The following is a 9042-nucleotide window of genomic DNA, read 5'->3' as shown; positions in this document are numbered from 1 at the left end:
CCTGATCTTTTTAATAGCCCAAGGGAATCCTTGATCCCCTTGAAGTAATTTGAGACATTCTCACTATTCTTACCTCAAATGAAGAATTTCTCTCGTCCCTGTTGGGATTGAATCTACTTAGGAAAGAGCATTTATCACTAAAAATGAGATTCATCTTCCCCCAAAATAAAACCTTTGCTTTGTTTTTCCTTCATAGGTTTGTGATGGACTTGAAGAATGTGGTGGATCATGAAGAGACAGTCTTTTTCCCTTCCCCTTGCCTGAGGGGATCTTGACATATTTTGCTAATAGAATGTGGCCAAAGGAATGCTGTGTAATATTCTTAGAACCGTGAGAGAAGCTCAATCACCATAGAGGGGTTTTCCAGTCAGCAGGCCTGGTTGATCTTTCAGCAAAATGTGAGTGTGCCATCTTGGATCCCACACTGCCTGGCCTCTGGAGGAGTGAAGCCTAGTAGACAGTGCATGGACCAGAAGAACTGCTTAGATGAGCCCAGTGAATTCACAGTGCCTTTATGGAGAAAATAACGATTGTGGGTTGTTCTGAACCACTAATTTTTATAGTGGTTTGTTATATACCTAAACCCATACAGACATTATTAATGTTCTCTCCAAGTTTGCTTTGAGTCATATGGCACATAAGTTGTTTAGTTGGGGATTTCTGTTTTTGAAACTTTTTTTCTTAAATGTAACTATTTTGATGGATAAAAATTAAAGTTGATGCCATAGTGACAAAAGTACCAAGTCTACTTAAGTTACTGGAAAAGGGGTGAAATCAAATGTTATAAAGACTGATTGGTGTTGGGGAAGAGGGTGTCTCAGGGTGAGGGCTGTATCAATTTTACCTGGTTGCTGTCAATGCTGGTACATTCCAGGGAAAGCTCTTGGACTTTAAAACTCTGCCCCAATTTTTTGAGATGTACAAGTAAACCTTCATTCTCTTATTATTTTCATATTGAATTAGAAGTTCTTTTACATAAATATAATTTTCTCAGCATCTGTTGATTTTTTTGAACCATAAAATTTAGCAGGAAATTAAAAGCATGAAGACTTGCATAGCATAATGCTGAGTTATGCAAGTTTGAAATAAAACTTTATCTAATTCTGTCACAGAAATCTGTTTTTTAGAGCATACAGCCTGACAAGCTCACATTACTCACATTTGTGAATGCCACCTCACTCTCCTCCTGAGATGATTTTGTTGCTCACCAGTTTGATGGGCCAGTAGAAAATGTATGTGCCAATAGCCTGGGTCAGGTGCCAGCTGCTTTGGACTCCTTTGATTGCCATGTCCCTTCTGGAGAGGGCAGGTTGCCAAGGAAGTAGCAGGATTCAGAACTGAATCAAGGTCAAGAGACAATAGACATGGCATCCGCTGTAGTGGAAATTAGCCGAGTTTACTGTGGGATACAGGCAATAGATACACAGCCAAGAATGTGACCAGAACCATTTGAGCTAGTGTTGAATTTTAGGGCCCTTTGTTTTTTATTCATCCTATGTCACAACAATTAATTTGAGAGGGAACTGGCTAGAAAGTTTGGTGAAATTATTTTCGTGTCCACTAGGAAGCAAAAGTGATCTCAATTAAGAGTGCTGGTCTTTGGTGCAGGACATTGAGCCATGAGTACTGGTGCTAGAGTGCTAGGTGAATAAAGGATAGGTAATATAAGGAGGTGTGAGTGTCAAGCCCTGGGCAGCAGGCAGAGAGCAAGGGATGGCAACAGAGTGATAGGGAGCTCAGTTTTGGGAAGCAGAGCTTGGAAACATTCCTGGATGCAAATTAGTACAAATACTGGAAGATTTTAAAATGTCATCTGCAATCAAACACAAGGGAAAAGAGGGGGGTAATAAGAAGCATCAGAAGGAACAATGGATTAATATTCAAGAGACCTGTGGGCCTCCCTGGTGGCGCAAGGGATTAAGTTGCAACACTATGGAGCTATCCCCAGCCACTGCAACCTGGCAGGCCAGGGAGGTGACCCACACATTGCAGCAGACTTCTCCTATCTTGCCTGCTGCTCCCTTCAGCAGTGTATTTCAGTCAATGCACCTGTTCTGTTCCCCACTCTCTCTGGTGAATCCTCTAACCCCTCCACCCCCCACCACATCCCTTGCTCTCTTCCTGCTGCCCAGGGCTTGACACTCATACCTCCTTATATTACCTGTCCTTTGTCCACCTATTCTGGCCTTCTGGCTTATTTATGTATACATAAATAAATGAATCTTAAAAAAAAAAAGAATCAAGAGACCTATAATGTATACCTAGTTTAGAAGCTAAATATTGATAGTAAGTCATTTCAAACCAAGAAATCTAAAGCAAAATGATGGGTTTGGTTCAATCAAGGGGTGGTATTATATCAACAATTGTCTTAGAGTGCTAGTTTGTCAGTAAAATATGTAGAATATGCCATGCATTCCATAAAAATGAGCCTCTGAGATAAGTGGATTATAATTTATGTTTTCAAATTCCAAGCAGAGTCCCATCATTGTTATTGTTGGAATTTTCCTATATCTGAGATCCCATTTAGCTTTGACTCTATATGCTTCTTTTATTTTAGTCTTGAACTTATGAGTCACAGTATTTTTTTTTTTTTTTTTGGTTGGTTGGCTGTCATCCTTCAGTCTACAAGAAACTATCATAAAACCAGCTTTCTGTAGTTATTGACATTAAAAATGTGAGAGTAATTTTTATCCTTACTCTGGAGCAGGGAAGAACTTGGCATAGGGTTCTTGAATCATCCTTTATGAGCCCAAATGAGGAAGGGTTATTGTAAATGTGGGCCAGAGGTGGGGGTCTATTGAGCTTGGGAATCAGAGTGTGTAGACCTTAACTCTGTCTCTTGACACTCTGAATAAAGGGATTTGTTTGAGGATGAAGGATTTTGATGTTTTACTAACAGGCACACATACCGTAGGATCTGGTATGTCAGAATTTGTTAGTAGTTCCCTGAGACGGTCAGGGCAATTATTTTATGTAGCCTGAGAAATACATCATCCTCCATAAGGACAGTTATTTGTCCTCTGAAAAGCCAAAAATATGTTGCTTTTTCCTCTCAAATGCTGCATCAGGGTGTTCTGTGATGGATATCACAATGTAATAGTCAGGTCCCAGTTTTCTATTCTCATCCACGGAAAGGATAGAAGAATAAAGCTTGGACACAGATTAGACTTTGCTTTTATAGTTACCACTAGTCTTACCAACACATACTTCTGACTAAATTACTCAAACGCCTTCTAATCATCACTACCAATATTGCAACTCCAGTGAAAGGTGCTTACTTTAACAAGTGCCAAGTACCAACACACTGTAACTCACTGAATGTACCCAAGAATAGACTGAGGTTGGTATTATAGACCCTATTTCACATAATGATTCTTTAGGCCAGTGGTAAGTGCAACATATTTAACAACTCAGTAATGGATTGAAGTTGCAGGTAGATATCTTAGGGTTACCAGGTTGATAATTAACCCTAATGTTCCTTCTATTCTTTTCCTGGAATTGACATCAATTCTTTCTTGAAGTCTTAATTAAAATATTGCTTCTTCAAAGAGGTGTCCATCCCTAAGGGCTGAGCTAGTGCTCCCTCTGCTATGCCTTCAAAGCATTATCTTTTTGAGGAAAGCTCATCACACCTATAACTTAATTTCAGTATGTCATCCTCCCCAGAGAAGTGTTTTCTCATCAAAGATTTATAGGGAGTTCAGATAGAAAACACATGTGGAAGTAGCACAGTATACAGAATTGGACTATGTGTAAGTCACTATCGGTTTCGACAGAAAATCTGTCAGGATTCTCAATTAATGATATTAATTTGATTTTATGGATGTTGAAGTTCTACTTGTATTTATTTTATCATTTTTACTTTTTAATAACTGCATGAACTAGATGCATAATGTATTCATATCTAGTTTTATGTTTATATATTTTGATGTAACATTGTAGTCTAATTAAGTCACAGTGGGTATGTGGGAGAATTGGTTTTGGCACATAAAAATGAGACCTTTACCCTCTGCAAGTCTGAGGAACATTGGGTGAAACAGTAATTTCCAGGAAGCCATGACCTGTGTTCCTCTCGCTCATACCTAGATCTCCACATCTAGCAGTTTGCCCATGGCCCAACACATATTATGTCCTCATAGATACATGGTAAATGAATGGGAAGTGAATCTTTCATTTTATTCAATTCTTTCTTTTCCTAATCTGTTCTACTGTGTGAGTTCTATTCTCTGGGCTTCACAATGAATGAGCATGGGCTTACTGACATTTTTCTCTTCCTTCTAACTGTGTTTCCTCTGTTTCTGACAACACCCTTGATGATTGCCACATTGCTGTTGGTCTTTCTGGGCCAGTCTTGCAGAACCCCGAAAAGGAAAGACACATACTGCTTTATAAAATGAGTCATCCTCAGTCTCCTTATCATGCCAAGCATTTTTAGAGCACTTGGTTAAAGGATTAAATTTTCCAAAGATTTCTAAAAACTTTTAGGAGCACACCTTTGTATGAATGTATTTAGAACACTTAGCTGATGAAAACAGAATGTTTTGTAAACACAGAGGTTTCTATGACACCAAGTCACTTAAACTCCAAAGTAAAAGACAAAACAAAATAAGTTTAATGCTTTTTAAAATGCACTGATATTAAGGTTTTTAAAAATGCATTAATACTAAGATACACCTCAAAGTATTTTGTTAGGAAACAAGATATTAAGAGAGGCGTAATGAAAAATGGTTTGTAAATGAAAAATGTTCTCTGAAATTGCTAAAATAATCTGCATTGAAAAATCAAGAATCTTGTGTCTCTGTAGAGATGAATATAGAGACACATATTTATCGGACCTGACTTAAACATTGATATGCTACTTATTTCTATGTAGGAAATTTCTTTGAGTCACTGAGTTCTCACAGGGTTGTTGTGAGGTAATCTGGGAATTTTTTGTTTGACTGGAAAAGGTTATATATTTTTAAACATGTTTTGAAAACAATGGGTTGAAGTCACCTGATTAGACCTGTTACTGATTACTTTAAAAGCGAAATCTGAGAAGCCCATCCCTCCCTCCCTCCCACCCACTCCAGTCAGCCGCAGAAGCAGCTTGTGGGCAGTACAAGCCGCAGCGGCTGGGGGGCAGTTTACCACCCGCCACCAGCGGCCCCACTGGGGCTCATGCTGCAAGCAGAGGCCAGCAGTGATGGCGGATGGCAGTGGGTCCCCTACCATGCTGCCCCAGGGCAGGTAGCCCCTGGTTCAAGGCTGCAGGGAAGAGCATAGGGCCTCATTAGGCCAGCTCCAGCATGGCTGTCTGGTCCAGTATCCATGCTATCTGACCCGACCTTCAGACTGTTGCTGTGAGCTGCTAAGGTGTCATCTCAGAGGCCCGACCTGTGAGCACCTCCAGCTAAGGTGAGTTGGATCCTGGCTCACTGCCTCCTGCTTACACAAGCTCCAGGCCCTTGTGAGTGGGATGGCGCCATCTTGGAGGAGTTGCCTGTGGTTTGGAATTTATGCAGACTGTGAACACTGTTTAGGGTGAGGTAGCTGGCCACAGTGGCCTTAGAAACACTTTGTTTCCCCCGTTTGTTAAAGAAATCCCATTGTTAGTGTTCCCTGAGCCTGAGTGGTCTTGCAATTGTGTGCAAATGCACCGGTGAAAACTCAGTCAGTGACCTGTACTTTGCTGATACTGTCCTTTTGAGGCTACAGCACCCCCATATTGCACTCTTTCAAGCGTAATGATTTTAAATTATTTCCACCTGAAAATGTGCTTAATAGTTATATCCAGCCTGATACACTGTCCCAGAGGTGTTTAGAACTGGAGGGATGTTACAGTATCCATTTCATTGGTTGTACACTTGCCTATTTGGTATTTGTTAATACTCTGTGGCGTTATCTGGATAGATTATGAAGATATTAATGAAATAATGCAACAGAACATACCACATATAAAGTATTTTTTTCTGAAATCTGTTATTCTCTATGAATTAGGATTGTGACAGATGGGAAATAATATGGGTCATCTGGTGGTAGGAGGCTGTGATTATAACAAACACCTGCTCTGGGGTTTGATCCCTCTCCCTCTTCTTCATAGTAGTAGAGAAATGAGTTCAAAGGAAATATTGCAAAAGATAAAAATAACAAACAACAACTACAAAAGAAATGTGGGAATAATCGTAGTTATTCATTGTATTTTTACATAGTTCTGTGCTAACTTGGCCATAACTGTGGAATGGTGAGGTCAATAGGGTGTTTTGACAGGGAAGGTCAAAAGTATTCCTTTCTAGATAACTGCCATTTACTACCAGAAACCTTAGGCAATCACTTAATTTTTTAAAATTGTGTTTTTTTTAAAAAAATATTTTTTTCCCCAAAGATTTACTTATGCATACAAGAGCTGGGGTACAGGCCAGAGATGTGGGGGAGGGGGGAGGTTTGAGAGGATTCACCAGAGACAGAGTGGGGAACACAACAGGAGGATCTACTGAAATACACTGCGGAGGGGAGCAGTGGGCGAGTCAGGAGAGGTCTGCTGTGCCATGTGGGTTGCTACCTGGCCAGGGCTGGGGATCAAACTCATGCTGCAGAGGCTGTGGATTGCTTCATAGTGCGGTGCTTAACCCCTTGCGCCACCAGGGAGGCCCTAGAATTATGTTCTTAACTGTGCTTTGAGAGTTCCTTGAGAAAATCCAGGTGAACTTTATAGAACGATGTACAAAAGCATCAAATTTGTAGAACTGGATTGAAGCAAGATTCCCAAGAATATATTTGTAAGGGCAGGACAAGCCACTGAGCAGGTTTTCTAATCCAGCTGACTGGGTAAAGAAGGAGTCCTAGAGAGTCCTCGGTGGCTTTTGCAGGCTTTTATTGGTATTTACCAGGTACACAGCAGGCAGGGGTGGAGGGGCAGGAGGAGGAGGGGGTGGGGCCAGGAGGCTGGCAGGCCTCCCAGCCCCAGGCAAATCCTCACTCTTTCTGGGCTCTCCAGCGTTCTCTCACGTTCTTTACTTCTGCTTCGTTCTCCGTTCTCAGCTTCTCTTCTTCTCTCGGCTTCTGCTGGCGTCCCTGCGACACTGCCCCTAAAAGCCCAGTCTCAGCCCAGGTGACTCCCATCTACATATGCCCACACCCCACTCGAGGTGCCCACCATCAGGCATGCATTCGGGACCACAGGGTTCCGTCATCCATCCTAATAGCGGAAGGGCAGAAAAGCCTGATACTTTTTTCCTTACCCTACAATATTGCAGGCTGGCAATCTGTATAATCAAAATCAGAACACAGAATTAAGCACTGTTCAAACTTCTTTGCTTGGGAACTTTTTCATCTATTAAAATTTAGTATGATTGTGTTCAACTAAGACTACATATCAAAGTCACTTTCTCAGACCTGACAGGACTTGTGTTGCACCCAAAGCCATCTGCTAAGGCTAAGCAGTTAGTGCAGAGGTTAGGGCAGGCAAGTCATAACTTTCATTGCTGATAAGAGTCCTAATTATGAACATTGCCTCCAAGCAGAGGATTTTTCAGAACTTTGTGTAAGAATTACCCAGGGAGACATCCTTTGCCTCATCTGAGGTTATTTAAGATTGTGACTAAAACCATGTGGGTGAGTTACTCAGGCTTACTGAGCCTTTCACTATATACAGGAGGTATACATGTTATTAATAAACTTCTTTTTCTATTTTTTTTCTTAAAGAATTACCCAGGGAGCTTGTTAAATACTCAGATGTCCAGGGTCTACATTTAAAGATTCTGATTAGTTGATCTGAGATGGGGTCAAGGAACCTGCATTTTTATAGAACACTCTGGGTGACTCTGATGTAAAAGTCTGTGGACCAAATACTGAGAAACATTAGTCTGCAGTTCTTATTTCTGGTTGCACATTAGATTCATCTAGGGAGCTTCAATGATGTACTGATACTCAGGCACTACCCCACGGGGAGTCTCATGTGGTTGGTTCAGGGTAATGCTTGAATATCATCAGGTGAATGTAGTGTTTAGTCGGGGCTGAGAACCATTGATCCTGGTTGATAAGGTTCACACAGGTAGGCCTGATTAAAATTATTAAACCAAAAGACTGGTTAACCCAGCAACTAGAAATTATGATTGAGGTCCAGGAATCCATGTTTTTTTTTTTTTTAAAGATTTATTTATTTATTTATTTATATAAGCACTGGGTATAGTCAGAGGCGCCAGAGGGTGAGAGAATTCACCAGAGCCAGAGCAGAGAGTAGAACAGGTCTGTGCGCCATGTGGGACCCTCATCTGGTGGCCGGGGATCGAACTGGCTCTGTAGAGGCTGCGGGCAGCTTGGCAACCCAGTGCTCAACCACTGCGCCACCGGGGAGGCCCCCAGGAATCCATGTTTTTAATAAGTCAGTAAGCTGATTCTCATCATTAGTTTGGACAAAAATTATTACATATCCTGGATAAATTTGTCAGATGATTCACCATCAAGGTATAAGATAGAATGGAGTTCTCTGGGGTGGTGAGACCTGGCTTAAGGAAGATTCAATAAGGAAGAAGGCCAGACCAATGGTGCATTAGTGGGGAAGTCAAGATTGCAAACAATGGGGATGGGGTGTCTCAGTGGTTGGAGTGTCTTAAGAACCATATAAGGAAGAGAGAACAAAAATTAAGAAAAATTCCTACACAGAGTTTTCTATTTTGACATTTTTGCACAAGCCCTGGAGCCTTAATAATCCCAATGGGAAAAGTTTTGAATTCTGCTAGAGTAATGTCTGATTCATGACATAATGAAATAGTTTTCAAAAGTATATTATTTTTCAATTTTTGAAAATATTGAAGTATTCTGTTGAATGTCCTTTCCCAGAAAATCCAGTGTTCTTAGGTTTTAGGTTAACATTTATAGATGTGGGTTTCAAGTAGAGCCCTGTGTGTGTTCCTCTTTACTACCTTTCAAGGTAGTGAGAATTGAAATTTATTTGCATGCATTCATCATGCTGATTTTTTATGGACTTGAAAGTTTCACTCTGGTTTTCACTAGAAATTTTGAATTTTTAAATGTAGGTCACCATAAATTAGTTTTAATAAT

The 9042-nt window shown here is 40.7% G+C and overlaps 1 long non-coding RNA gene across 1 annotated transcript in view; it reads left to right on the top strand.

Annotated features, from left to right (window-relative positions):
- Positions 1–227: 227 nt before the first annotated feature.
- Positions 228–9042, top strand: part of LOC129145946 (uncharacterized) — a 358080-nt gene continuing 349265 nt past the window's right edge. Inside the window, exon 1 of the long non-coding RNA XR_008552182.1 lies at positions 228–398. This is a non-coding gene — a long non-coding RNA (uncharacterized LOC129145946). The remainder of the gene's footprint in view (positions 399–9042) is intronic.

The sequence above is a fragment of the Talpa occidentalis genome, unplaced genomic scaffold, assembly GCF_014898055.3.
Source record: "Talpa occidentalis isolate TD23 unplaced genomic scaffold, MPIMG_talOcc4v2.1 talOcc4.16, whole genome shotgun sequence".
NCBI lineage: Eukaryota > Metazoa > Chordata > Mammalia > Eulipotyphla > Talpidae > Talpa > Talpa occidentalis.
The sequence above is the reverse complement of the archived record's forward strand: the minus strand, read 5'-3'. Positions and strand labels throughout refer to the sequence as shown.